We start from the raw sequence: 14956 nt of genomic DNA, 5'->3' as shown, positions 1-14956 counted from the left end.
ACCAGAGTCTGAACAAGAGGATTTGGTAAGATCCAATTCATCTGACTCTGGGTTTTCCACTCCATTGACAAATACTGAAAACTGTGCCCTAAGACCTGAAATGACAGCTGTAGTTAATCCAAAGTTAATTAGAGCTTGAGCCCCGTGGAAAGCAGCCTTTTCGTTTCCCACCAGTAGAATGAGTCATCTTGCTTTAAGTCTAGGAAAACAATATAGAGAGAATTCATATATTCAAACAATTCAAATTATTTTAATCCATTCTCATCTAATTACATACTAATAAATCTAAATGTGATTTAAAAAAAAAAAAAAAATATATATATATCATAGACTGAATATCAGTGAAAAATATTTACATTCAAAACATCATTGGATATTGTATTTAACCCATAAAAGTAGTATCAAAAACATTCACACTCACTCACTCAAAAACATCACATTCACATATACCATTCACAGTTCTATCCCATATGGCACTCATGACAATAAAAACAATAGAATTACAAAATTGTACAATATGATTCTGGAGCAATTTAAAATCATTCATGGAGTATCAGATCTTCAATGTCTGATGTAGTGATGTAATACCTTCTTTCTCAAAATTACTTCTTTTCTACAAACCCTGACAAAGAATTCTTCATTTCGCCATGCAAATCAAGGGCTTCCTCGGGAGTTATTTTCAAAATTATAATCATGCTAGTAATGCTTACTTCCAAAACTCTGATATTATGTTTAGGATGTATGATTTAGTCTCTCCCGATTTCAGAGCGGCCTTGGAGGGAACCAGTTACATCATCTGAAATCGGAGCGGCCTTGGAGGGAACTTTTCTTTCGGTCCCCCCCTACCTTATTTTATTTTTTACGCCTGCCAGCCAGCTGCCAGCACACAAACCTCCAGCACAGCCGCTGTGCCGGAGGACTCGGGACCGTCCCCTGGACCGCCCCTTTTTCAAAGCCCTGGGACATACGTGCGTCCTAGAGCTTGCACGCGCTGCTGAGCCTATGCAAAATAGGCTTGGTGCGCGCAGGGGTAGGTTTTCGGGGGTTACGCACGTATATTACACGCGTAACCCTTTGAAAATCTACCCCTATATGCACATTCGCTGAGGTAGGATGTAAACCACTGTAGGGTTGTTTGTTCAATGCCTATTTCGGATAGTCTATCTAGTAATATGGAATGATTGACTGTATCAAATGCAGCGGAAAGGTCTAAAAGTATTAACATGTATCTTTGGCCGTTATCGACAACTTTTAAAACTGTCAGTCAATGAAATCAAAAGTGCTTCTGTATTAAAAATTTTTCTAAAACCAAATTGAGACGGGAAAAGAACATCATTATTTTCTAGAAGATCTGTTAGTTGTTTCTGCACAACTTTTTTTGTCAGTTTGGCAAGGAAGGAGAGATTTGAAATAGGTCTATAGTTATTGAGTATAGCTGAATCAAGATTACTTTGTTTTAACACAGGTCTAATTATTGCTTCCTTTAATATTTCAGGTAGATATCCTTCTCTCAAAGAATTATTTATCATTAAAGCGATAAAGGGAGCTAAAATGTGTGCTAAAGGTTTTAAAGCTATAATTGGATTATGGTCAAACAGGTGGTTTGTCGGATTCAGTTGTTTAATGAGGATCTCAACCTCTATTATTGAAACTTCATCAGAGTTTGTCCATTTTGTTACCTCCCTTGATTGCATGTTTATTTCCTGTTTTGGTGTGGATTCAGTGCTGGAGACTAAGGGGTAGATTTTCAAAGGGATACGCGCGTACCCCCCCCCCCCTGAAAACCTACCCCAAACCCCCCATGCGCGCGCCGAGCCTATTTTGCATAGGCTCGGCGGCGCGCGCAAGCCCTGGGACGCGCGTAAGTCCCGGGGCTTGCATGGAGGGGCGTGTCGGGGGCGCGTCGGGAGTGACGCGAAGTTTCGGGGGCGTGGTTCCGGCCCAGGGGCATTCCGGGGGCGTGACAGCGGCCCCTGGAACAGCCCCCGGACCGGAACATGGAGCACGGCAGCCGGCCCGGCGCTCGCAGTTACGCCTGCTTCGAGCAGGCGTACCTTTCGTGATAGAGGTAGGGGGGAGGTTTAGATAGGGCCGGGGGGGGTGGGTTAGGGAGGGGAAGGTGGGGGGAGGGTAAAGGAAGTTCCCTCCGAGGCCTCTCCGATTTCGGAGCGGCCTCGGAAGGAACGGAGGCAGGCTGCGCGGCTCGGTGCGCGCAGGCTGCCGATTTTGGGCAGCCTTGCGCACACCGACCCCAGATTTTAATGGCTACGTGCGTATCTATTGAAATCCCGCGTACTCTTGTTCGCGCCTGGTGCACGAACAAAAGTACGCGTGTGCGCAGATTTATAAAATCTGCCCCTAAATGTGCTATTTTGTCTTTGAAAAAATGTTCTATATCGTTAAACCTATTTTCTGGTAATGTAGTTTTATTGTTGGGTGTGTTATCAGTTAGCTTTTTGACAATATCAAACAGCGTTTTTGGATTCTGTGAGAATTTCTCAATTTTTTTACTATAATATTCTTTCTTAGCATTATTTATCACTTTTTTATAGTGGGCCAGGAATGAGCAATACTTGCTCAGTGTAAAATCAGATTTATTCTTTCTCCATGTTTTCTCCTTCCTTATAAGAATTTTCTTTGTGTCATTTATTTGTTTATTATACCACAGGTTTTGTTTTTCTATTCTTTTTATTGTTTGTCTTTTTGGGGTTTATATTGTCAGCTATGGATGATGTAATTTGAGCCCAGGAGTTAATGGCAGATAAATTCTCATGGGAAAGGTGGCGATGTCCTTTCGTGGATTACAAACTGGCTAAAAGACAGGAAACAGAGAGTAGGATTAAATGGACAATTTTCTCAGTGGAAGGGAGTAGGCAGTGGAGTGCCTCAGGGATCTGTATTGGGACCCATACTTTTCAATGTATTTATAAATGATCTGGAAAGAAATACGACAAGTGAGGTAATCAAATTTGCAGATGATACAAAATTGTTCAGAGTAGTTAAATCACAAGCAGATTGTGATAAATTGCAGGAAGACCTTCTGAGACTGGAAAATTGGGCATCTAAATGGCAGATGAAATTTAATGTGGATAAGTGCAAGGTGATGCATATAGGGAAAAATAACCCATGCTATAGTTATACAATGTTAGGTTCCATATTAGGAGCTACCACCCAAGAAAAAGATCTGGGCGTCATAGTGGATAACACATTGAAATCATTGGTTCAGTGTGCTGCGGCAGTCAAAAAAGCAAACAGAATGTTGGGAATTATTAGAAAGGGAATGGTGAATAAAACACTGGTACAAGTCTGGTCGCCGCATCTCAAAAAAGATATAGTTGCGATGGAGAAGGTACAGAGAAGGACGACCAAAATGATAAAGGGAATGGAACAGCTCCCCTATGAGGAAAGACTAAAGAGGTTAGGACTTATCAGCTTGGAGAAGAGACAGCTGCAGGGGGATATGATAGAGGTGTTTAAAATCATGAAAGGTCTAGAAGGGGATAATATAAATCAGTTATTTACTCTTTCGGATAATAGACTAGGGGGCACTCCATGAAGTTAGCATTTGGCACATTTAAAACTAATCGGAGAAATTTCTTTTTCACTCAACGCACAATTAAACTCTGGAATTTGTTGCCAGATGATGTGGTTAGTGCAGTTAGTGTAGCTGTGTTTAAAAAAGGATTGGGTAAGTTCTTGAAGGAGAAGTCCATTACCTGCTATTAATTGACTTAGAAAATAGCCACTGCTATTACTAGCAACAGTAGTGTGGAATAGACTTAGTTTTTGGGTACTTGCCAGATTTTTATGGCTTGGATTGGCCACTGTTGGAAACAGGATGCTAAGCTTGATGGACCCTTGGTTTCACCCAGTATGGCATATTCTTATGTTCTCTTTTGGACATACAGTCTTACTAATATTGACTTTTTTTCATAGAAACATAGAAATATGATGACAGAAAAAGACTGTGTATCCTATCTAGTCTGCCCATCCACCCAACTAATTTAACTTTACACTTCCCATTGGTCCCTCGGAGACCCCCTGAGTTTATCTCATGCTTTCTTGAATTCAGATACTGTTTTGTCTCTACCAGCTCCAGTGGGAGGCTGTTCCCTGCATCCACTACCCTCTTCGTAAAAAAATAGTTCCTAAGATGACCCCTTTTGCCCTCATCCCATGACCCCTACTTTGGCAAAAGCCAGAAAGATGCTTGACTGCATAGGAAGAAGAATAGTCTTCAGTAAAAGACATGATATTGCCCTTGTATAGGTCCCTGATGAGACATTTGGAATACTGTGTACAATTCTGGAAACTGCATCTTAAAAACAATATAAACCAGTTGGAAATAGTCCAGAGGGTGGCTAATAAAATGATCATGGTCTTCATTTTAAGACATATGGGGGTAGACTTAAAGATCTACACATATATATCCTAGAGGAAAGGCGAGATAGGGGAGATATGATAGGGACATTTAAATATCTCAAAGGGAAAGGAGATTCTAGAACAAGGGATCATGGGATGAGGATGAAAGGGGGTATATTCAGGAGTAATCTTAGGAAATATTTCTTCACAGAGAGGGTAGTGGATGTATGGAATGGCCTCCCAATGGAGATGGTGGAGGAAAAATGGTATCTGAATTCAAGAAAGCATGAGATAAATACAGGGGATCTCTGAGGGAGTGATGGGAATTGTAAGGGCTAGATAAATTGGACCGATGGGCAGACCAGATGGGCCATATGGTCTTTTTCTGCCATCATGTTTGTTTCCTCTGCATGGAAACCTTGGATGTATTTAAATATCTCTGTTTCACCTATCTTGCCTTTCTTCTAGGGTGTACATGTTTAGATCTTTGTCTGTCCCAATATACTTTAGAACGAAGGCCACTGACCATTTTAGTAGGCACTCTCTGGACCGACTAACTGGTTTTATATCCTTTTGAAGGTTAGGTCTCCAAAATAGTACACAGCATTTCTAATGAGGTCTCATCAGGGTCTTATTAAGGAGCAATATCACTTCCCTTTTTCTGCTGACCATTCTTCTTCCTCTGAAGCCAAACATCTTTTTGGCTTTTGCTGTCACGTTTTTTACCTGTATGGCCACCATAAGATCATCAGATACAATCATCCCCAGAACCTGCTCTTCTTTTATGCTTAAAAGAATTTCACCCCCAATACTATACCTCTCCCTTGGGTTTTTGCTTCCTAAATGCATAACTGCATTTTTAGCATTAATTCTTACTGCCAGACCTTAGACCATTCCTCAAGCTTTGCTAGATTCCTTCTTATATTTTCCACACCTTCCTGGCTGTATACCCTGTTGCAGTTTTTGGTTTCATTGGCGAAAAGACTAAACTTTCCCAACAATCCTTCTGCTGTTTCTCTGTAGCAACAAACATGTATCTTTCTGTTTTATTACAGTAAACAAGAAGGGAAACAAAACAAACAATAACTGTTGTGATCTTTACATGGAACAACTGTATATATAATGCCAAAATTAAATAAATAACTAGATCTTCAAAAGTAGATTGGTTTTAAATTATTATGGCACGATGTCAACAAGTCAAACTTTCACAATACAATGCAGGAGCCTGTACTTCAAATATTCAACACCAATCAGAGGGAAGTGCACTTCCCTCTGTTTGATGGTGAACAAGTCAAACTTTGCCATAATATTATAAGATCAATCTACCTTTGAATAGTTTGTTTTGCTTCCCTTCTTGTTTACACTGTTGTATATCTGGGATTCAGTAGCTCTTCTGTGTTGTTAAGAATTATTTACACCATCTGTATAGGGTATAACATTTGCGGTAGAATGAACATTTTAACTAGATGAATTCTATTCAGCAAGGATATAGGTAGGTTTCTCCAGGATAAGTTCTTTTTTGATCTTTCTAAACATGGGAAGCATATTCAGCTTATATAGCTTGTTTACATTACTGGGAATAAGACAAGACTTAAGTATTTAAATGTATGAGGGGTCCATTTCAGTGGAAATCCCTCAGCCAGTCTACCTTTACAGGCTTACTAATAGGACTTCTGATTTAGCCAAGTTAATCTAAAAGCTGAAAAAGTACAAATCTTTGATTATCATCAAGAATACTGAAGATCAATCTTTGGGGGTCATTTATCAAAGTGCTATATGGCGTTTTTCATGCATTAAGGCGAACTCTCTACCTGGGTAACATCAAGCTAGGTTGAGAGAGCATTGCACAAATCTCATCTTTGGGTGAGTTTCCTCATTCCGAAGGTCATCAAATCTTCATAAGAAAGCACTGTTTTATTTGTATGTCTCACTCTGAATGTCAAAGTGGCCCCTAACCCCTACACTACTACCTAAATCTCACCTCGAGTAACAAGGTGGGCCTCATATAGAGGTATAAATACCTTCCTAGTATGAGGGCCTTATAGCTAGTGTGTCTCTCTCTCTCTCTCTCTCTCTCTCTCTCTCTCTTTCTCGCAATAATTTAAGCTATCTAGTGCAACTTCTGTTATGAGTTATGTTTTCTTCTTCCCAATAGGGATAAAGAAATACTACTATAAGTTACTCTGCTCTGAATATATCACAGTATACAGCCAGCAAAGCTGCAATAGATAAGATATAGAGAAATACAAAATAGTAAAAAATGGCAGATAAAACCCAAAATGGCCCATCCAGTCCTTTTATAGATGTGGATATAAAATTACCAAATGCAGCCCAACACCAACTTTGTCCTTGGGTTTTCTATCCAATCTCTCAACCCTCCTCATACCTTTCCCACACATGACCAAAGGGCATCACACTGTTAGCCTTCCCATGCTTTCTTGGAACCACAGTGCAGTCATACTGTTGTTTAGGCTTTGAACTGTTGCCGAGTGCAAGTTGCTGTCATGTTTTCTTTTTTTAATGCACTTCTACCACTGCTTTCTGAGCTGCAACTGCCACTTTGTGCAGGTTACCCCAATTTACAACATTTTTCATTCTCTTGCCACTATAGATCCTCTGTACTTATCCCATATGTTTTTTAAATCACACTACGGTTTGTTTTCACCACCTCCTACAGATGAGCATTCCAAACATCCCACCACTCTTTCTGTAAAAGCATATTTCCTGACATTCCTGAGTCTTCCTCCTCAGAGCTTCATAACATAACCCCTAGTTCTACAACTTCCCTTCTGTTGAAAAATGTTTGCCTTTTGTGAACCATTTTGTAGGAATTTAAAAGTCCTATCATTTATTTATTTATTTTTATTTTTTTTCTATACGACATTCCTGTAAAAAATACAAATCATATCGGTTTACAATGAAACTTCAACATTCACTCAAGGGCGATACAAGGAACATTGGTGCCAGTTAAAAGTGAACAGGTCAAAAATTCGTCTAAACATAAACCTGAAAATCATATAACTCATCTTAACATGACTTAAGATAAAGTCCTCTCTAATCATCTCTGAAACAGAAGAGATGGTAGCTGGAGTAAGCAGAAGAACCGAGGAGTGCACTGAGGTGTCAAGCCGGAGTATTCGCTTGAGAGGGTGAGGATGAAGGGAGTCTAGGTGTCTTGAAAGGCTTGGCTAAAAAGCCATGTTTTTAGTCTTTTTTTGAAGACAGAAGGGCAGGGTTCTTGTCTGAGGTCGGGGGGTAACGCATTTCATTGATGTGGTCCAGCTGTCGATAAGGCGCGTTTTGTAAGTGATGTTTTGGCTTGGGGGCATATAAGGTATCTTTGTAGGCAGTCCTGATTAGTCTGGACGAAGTATGTGGTTTTAGTTGAGTGGAAGTGTTGAGGGCGGTGAGGTTATGGATAGCTTTATGGATAATCGTGAGTACCTTGAAGAGGATCCTAAATTTGATGGGGAACCAATGTAAGTTCTGAAGGGTAGGGGTGATGTGTTCCCTTTTTTTGGTATTGGTAAGTAGCCTGGCTGCGGAGTTCTGAACCATCTGAAGGGGTTTTAGTGAGTTGGCTGGGAGACCGAGTAGAAGGGAATTGCAGTAGTCTAGTTTCGACAATATAATCGATTGAAGTACCAGCCTGAAATCTTGGAAGTGAAGGAGTGGTTTTAGGTTTCTGAGGACTTGGAGTTTGAAGAAGCACTCCTTGGTAGTGGTGTTCATGAACTTCTTAAGGTTCAGTTGGTTATCCAAAGTGACCCCTAGGTCTCTGACGAATTGAGAGGGTTTAAAGGTTGGATTGGCTGGTTGAGAGGCCGGCGGTAAAGTGGGGTGTGTGACATGGTTGTCTTGGGAGATGATGAGAATCTCCATCTTGTTGGTGTTCAAAACTAGGTTGAGAGAGGAGAGTAGGTGGTTGATTGCTTGAAGGCATTTGTTCCAGTGGTTTAGGGTTTTTTGTAGGGATTCTGTGATAGGGATGATTATTTGGACGCATTTGCTTAAAGATAATGTGATAGCTTTAGTTTTGTAAGTAGGTGGTATAGAGGGAGCAGGTAAATGTTGAAGAGAGTTGGTGAGAGGGAGGATCCCTGGGGAACACCCATGTTGGAGCAGACAGCGGGGGATTCTTTGTTGTTAATCCTGACTTTATAACATCTGTTAGACAGGAAGGATCTGAACCAGCTGAGCGCCGATCCCTTGATGCCTATATCTTTTAATCGATCTAAGAGAATAGCATGATAAACCGTATCGAAGGCGGCAGAGAAGTCGAGAAGCACGAGTATGTAAGTTTGACCTTTTTCCATGTTTATTAGGATGTTGTCCACAAGGGATATCAGGAGGGTTTCTATGCTTAGTCTTCCGAAATCCATGTTGGGCGGGTGATAGAATGTGATGTCCCTCAAGGTAATCCGATAACTGTTTGACAATTTTTTCCATGATTTTGGCTATCATAGGAAGGTTGGCTATTGGGCAAAAGCTAGCTGGGTCCGTGGGGGACAGGTTGGGCTTTTTTAGTATGGGTTTGAGGATAGCCAGCTTAAGTTGGTCTGGAACTAGGCCTTGGGTTAAGGAGAGGTTGATAATTTCAGAGATTGGCTTTGAAATAGTGTTTGGGATGTTAAGGAGTAGGTTGGACGGAATAGGGTCGGCGGGGTGCATTGCTGGTTTCAGCTTTTTGATGATGTTTTCAATTTCCATCGAAGATGTTGGTTCGAAAGCTTCTAGCGTTGAGTTTAGTTGAAGAGGGGGGGTGAGAGTGAGGGAGGAGGGAGATGAGGTATGAGAGGTGAGAGAGTTGGTTAGGTCGGAGATTTTTTTCGCAAAGTAGATTGAAAGCTCTGTGGCTATGTCGAGCACTAAGTCATCTGGGATGATGATGGGGGGGGGGGCGGGGGTAAGGTTTGGTGAGTGCCAAGACATAAGAGAATAAGGCTTTAGAGTCGAAGATGAAGTGGTGAATTTTCTTAGCGAAGAAGTCTTTCTTCATTCTAAGGATGGTGGTTCTATAGGTGTTAAGCAGATTTTTGTAGTCCGCTAATGAAGTGGTGGTCGGTTTTTTCCTCCAAGTATGCTCCTTCTTTCTGAGGTCTTGTTTAAGTGCCTTAAGTTCTGGGGTGAACCATGGTTTCCTGTTGTGTGACGGGTGGCGTAGAATTTAGGTGGAAGTAGGACATGTTTGCTCTGCGACTTTTGTGGAGACGTTGATCCATGAAGTTATGGCTGCATCTGCGTCTGAAAGGTTGAGGTGGGGTAGTTCCTTGACGAGGTGGGAGTTGAGGAGGTCAGAGGAGCAGGGTTTTCTGAATTGTATTGTGGTTTTAGGGAATGAGAGGGGAGAATGATCCTTGACCTGAAGCCTGGTAGAGATGATTCGGTGGTCCGACCATGGGACAGGTGAGCTTGTGGGCTTGGCAGAGAGAGAGATACCATCGTTGATGAAAATGAGGTCTAAGGTGTGTCCGGCTTTGTGAGTCGGGCCATTTACTATTTGAGAGAAACCTAGATAGTTAAGCGAGGATAGTAGAGTTTCGCAGTTATGTGATCGAGGGGAGGCGTCAACGTGCAAGTTAAAGTCGCCTAGTATAATAGTGGGTTTGGCTGCGTTAATGTGTTTCGCTGTGAGTTCTATGATGGGGGAGGGGTTGGATTCCAGGGTTCCGGGCGGGGCGTAGATTAAACAGATTTGGTTAGAATTGAAGAAGGCAGCTTCAATGTTGTGATAGGCGTAGGTAGATTGAAGGGTAAGGCCTAAGCCTTTTTTTGCTGCTAAGAGGAGGCCTCCTCCTCTTTTTTTAGGTCTAGGTATGGAGAAAAAGTCAAAGAGATGTGTAGGAAGTTGATTAGTGATCACCGTGTCCGAGGGTTTCAGCCATGTTTCCGTGATAGTGCATATGTCCGGGCTGGCTTCAGAGAGGTAGTCGTTGAGGATGTCTGTTTTTTTGGTGAGTGATTGGGCATTGAAGAGAGATAGCGTGAAGAGCGAGAGACCAAGCATCTGAGTGAATGGGGAGATAATTATTGGTATTAATCTCTGATGGCGAATGTAGTGAAGAGAGGAGGTACTGGCGTAGTTTTTGTAGGTTCTCGGGTGATATTTGATCACCGGTATGGTGAGGGTTCCCATCTGTGAGGAGGCTGGAGAGCGGGTCTCTTGATAAGGGGCTGAGCTGCTCGGGACTCTGTCACAAGGGAAAGGCAGGTCCTTGCTGGAAAGGCGTAGGAGATTACGGTTCTTGTGCTGTGAAGGGGGTATCGAGGGGCCTGGCTTCGGGGGGTAAGGGCCGCACGAAGGGGCGCACAAAGGGGCGGGCCCCTTTGTCACGCTCCTTCGGCGCGCGGCGCTCATATCCCCCTATCTCTCCTCTCAGGTATACATATTTAGATACTTCAGTCTCACCTCATTCAATCCACACACCATTTTAGTTACCTTTCTTTGAACTGGCCTCCAGAACTGAACACAGTATTCCAAGAGAGGCCTCAATGACGACCTGTACAGAGGAATCACCACGTCTGTTTTACTGTTGGATGTGTCTCTTGCTATACACTCAAGCATCCTCCTGGCTCTTGCCACTACCCTGAAATATCAGTCCGAGGTATGGTCATTGCACATCAGCTGTTCACCTCCGACATGTATCATTACCTCCGATTTCTGCATCCTAAATGCACATGACTGCATTTTTTCACATTGAATGTTAACTGCCAAGCATTTTTAGATCATTTCTATTATGTTTACTCCCTCAGGGTTGTCCACTCTGTTGCAGATCATCCACATAAATACAAACTTTTCCTTCTAACCCCTCTGCAGTGTGCCTTACAAAGATCATTAACAGAAACAGTCCTTGGACCATTTCCTGAGGTAATCCATTAAACACTTTTTTCTCCTTAGTGTGAGTTCCATTTATCACTATCTTCTCCCAGGACAAGCAGGATGGTAGTCCTCACATGTCGGTGACATCATCAATGGAGCCCTATCACAGAACACTTTTGTCAAAGTTTCTAGAACTTTGACTGACACACTGAGCATGCCCAGCATGCCACTAACCATGCATCCAGCAGGTATCCCCCTTCAGTCTCTTTTTTTCCACGCAGCAGTAGCTTCGCAGGTTTCAGGAGCTCTGTGAGAATTCCTCAACTTTTTCCTCATGAAAACTTACTTTAAAAATTTCAAAATTTTTCCACATCCCGGGGTCTCTCATCAACCACCGACCTCCATCGACACCGGTAAGTTTACCTCGTCCTTTGCGGTCAGTTCCCGGCGGTGCTTTCATCAGTGCTTGAAGGCCACAGATTGCGCGCCGCCCTTCTTTTTTCAAACAAAATGGTGACCGAGTTCCGAAAATGCCCCGAGTGCCCTAGGACCATTACGGACCCTCATGACATATGTGTTTTGTGCTTGGGGCCCACTAACGACCTCCAACGGTGCACTAGCTGTGCCCAGATGATGCCAAAAGGCCGCAGAGCCCGCTTGGAAAAGATGGAACACATTTTTTTAAGTGAGTGTCTCCATCGACTCCAGCCAAGACTACATCGGGTCAAAAGCCTTTGTCTTCATTGACTCTGTCCCCATCGATGACTCAATGCCCTCGAGACACCATTGATCGTCCTTCACCAGTTTCTTCATGTTCAAGGGCATCGACATCTTCATCCTCGGTGCCAGGGAAGGACCGGACTGAGCACCGCAAAAAACACCATCACCGCCATCGACGTGAGCCTTCTTCCGATGCTGGCACCAGCAAGCCATCAGCATTGACAGAACCACTGGCCAAGAAGTCCTGGGAAGAAGGGGTCCCCATCCCCTTCTGGACCCGGGACACCGAGGCGTTCCCCACCGGCACTGATGCTGGGAGCCGAGACTCCACTAATACATATGGATCCTCCAGCAACGCCTTCTGAGCCTCCAACACTGGTAGCTATGCTGCTAACACTAGCCTTCCAGGAGGAATTGGACTGGATGGTCCAAGAGACAGTACTTCAGGCACTTCGGGGATTCCAATCACCACCGGCACCGGCTCCCATGCCGACACCCGATCCAATGCCTACCATGCTGGCTCCGCCCCTCGAGCACCTGGATACCTTAATCTATGCGTTACCATCAGTGCCCGTTCCTTCTATGCCATCAGCACCTCCAAGACCACCAACACAGATTCCTATTCCATTGTCCTCGGATGAGCAATAGATTTTACCGGAGCCTGTTCCAGGACCATTGGATCTATTGCCACCCCAATGTCCATCAAAAGTCCTGATGCCATCACCATCCTCTGTGCCTGCATCGGTACCTCCATCCTTCCCATTGGTGCCATCTCCAGATCCGGCTGGATTTGGACCCTTACCTCCATCTGAATGCCCGCATGGTGCTGGAGATACACCATATGATCCCTGGGGTGATGATTCTTATGACACGCAGGACTCGGATGAACTCCTGTCAGAACCTTCACCCTCAGAAGAGTGCCGCCACGACCCTCCTGAAGACCTCACATTTGCCAATTTCATTAAAAAGATGTCTGAAACCATCCATTTACAAATGAAGGAGAATGACAGGCACAAGATGCTTGAGGTATTGCAATTTGTTGATGCTCCTAAGGAAGTGATGGCAGTTCCAGTACATGAAGTGCTCCCTGATTTGTTACAACACACCTGGGAGCACCCTGGCACAGTTCCACCAGTGAACAGAAAAAATGATGCCACCTGTCTGGTCCAGTCAGCTCTGGGGTTTCACAAAAGCCAACTACCCCATCAATCTGTAGTAGTTGAGTCTGCCCAGAAGAAAGCCAAGTGGTCCTGGCCTCATTCTTCTGCCCCTCCAGGTAAAGAACAGAAATCCTTGGATGCCTTCGGATGAAGAGTGTTCCATGGTTCTATGCTAATGGCACGAATAGCAGCCTACTAGCTATACATGACTCAGTACTCAGACTTTGGAAGAAAGTCCAAGAATTATCTGACACCCTATCAGAGGAATATCAAGAAGGACTCACTGCAATCCTTCAAAAAGGACTCGATACTGGAAAGCATGAGGTGAGAGCAGCATACGACATCTTTGAAACTGCCTCAAGAGTATCAGCAATAGAAAAAAAATCCACAAATGGGGATAACTCACCACAAATCACAACAACCAACCCACATCAAATATTATTATTCTTTATTTCTTTTTTATATCTCATAAAACCTGAAAAAAATCCCCCCAAAAGAGGTAATTCATTGATTCTGATTGCAACCAAGAATCCCTTTTCACAAAAAATATTTCATAAAAGATTTATCACAAAAAATTTAATTCGGAGGGGGCTAGTTGTTTCATAAATTTACCAAGGAACCATCCAGGTAATCCTCGTTAAAGTTTTTAATCATGAACAAACCGCCAACCCTACACACCTAAAAAGTCAATCCTTGTCAAGAATGGAAACAGTTCGCCACCAAAAAATTCCAAAACTGAATCCGTTTCTTATATTTTCATTAACCAGCCGCAAGATACTTAGCTTGGTTCAGACGCTGCGACCTCAGTTCGCAATAGCGTTTTTTTTACCCAACAAAGCCGAATTTCGAATCGATTCTTTATTGGGGGAAACCACTTGACCACCACACATCTCAGCTCTCTCCAGTTGTTCCTTTGTAATCCTGTGCTTGCATTTTTAGAAATTTCAAATCAGCTCACAGCGCACTGCCTATATCTTTCAAGCAAAATGGCGAACCTAAGTTCCCATTCACTGCATCCTCTTTTAAAGGGACCACATCATGTGACACCTAAATGACATCAATAGAAATCAGCCTCTCTTTTAAACAGCGACTCAACTTAAAGCAATGAAAACCAGTCCACTTGTTCATTTAATCCCAACGGGGCTTCTTATTTTAATTTTGAAGATCCAAAATTGCTCCCTGTAATTCAGCAATGATCCCAGATCACTTAATGCTGTAGTACTCTCCACTTTCTCAGTCACAGTCCACTTAAGTGCAAAAAAAGTATGCCCCTGTTCAATGCAGTGTCCCATCAGGGGTGCCGATAATACTCTGTTATTAATTCTGGACCTATGCTCCATTAAACGCACCTTGATGGCTCTTTTTGTTCGTCCCACATAAATTTTCGGACAACCACATATGATTGCATAGACTATATTGTTCATTGTATAATCTGTCATATGCTTGCGTCTTACTGTATATCCTGTATTGCCGTCCACCTAAGATGCTCCTTCAATGGTACTGTTGCATAATGAACAAGACCCACATTTATAATGACCCCCTGCTTCTTCAGGCTTGTTGGCTTTATACATCAAACTGGCCCGAACAACCTTGTCCCGAATGTTAGGATCCCTACTGGTTGCAAATATAGGTTTCTCTTGGAATACACTGTGCAATTCCAACACATGCCAGTGTTTCTTTACTGCAGTGATTACCACTGAAGCTGAAGTGCTCTGTTGAAGAACATACACCAAACGGTCCTGTTCCTTACGGGCCCGGTATTGTAAAAGCTGCCCACGTTCACTGTACTTTGCTCTTTTGTACACTTTTCGAATCACTTTAAATGGATACCTCCGATCCTTGAAACATTTCATCAACAACCCTGCTTGAACTTCAAATTCATCCTTTGAGGAAC

This window comes from Rhinatrema bivittatum, chromosome 9 (assembly GCF_901001135.1).
Source record: "Rhinatrema bivittatum chromosome 9, aRhiBiv1.1, whole genome shotgun sequence".
Taxonomy (NCBI): Eukaryota; Metazoa; Chordata; class Amphibia; order Gymnophiona; family Rhinatrematidae; genus Rhinatrema; species Rhinatrema bivittatum.
This window is presented reverse-complemented; position numbering follows the sequence as displayed.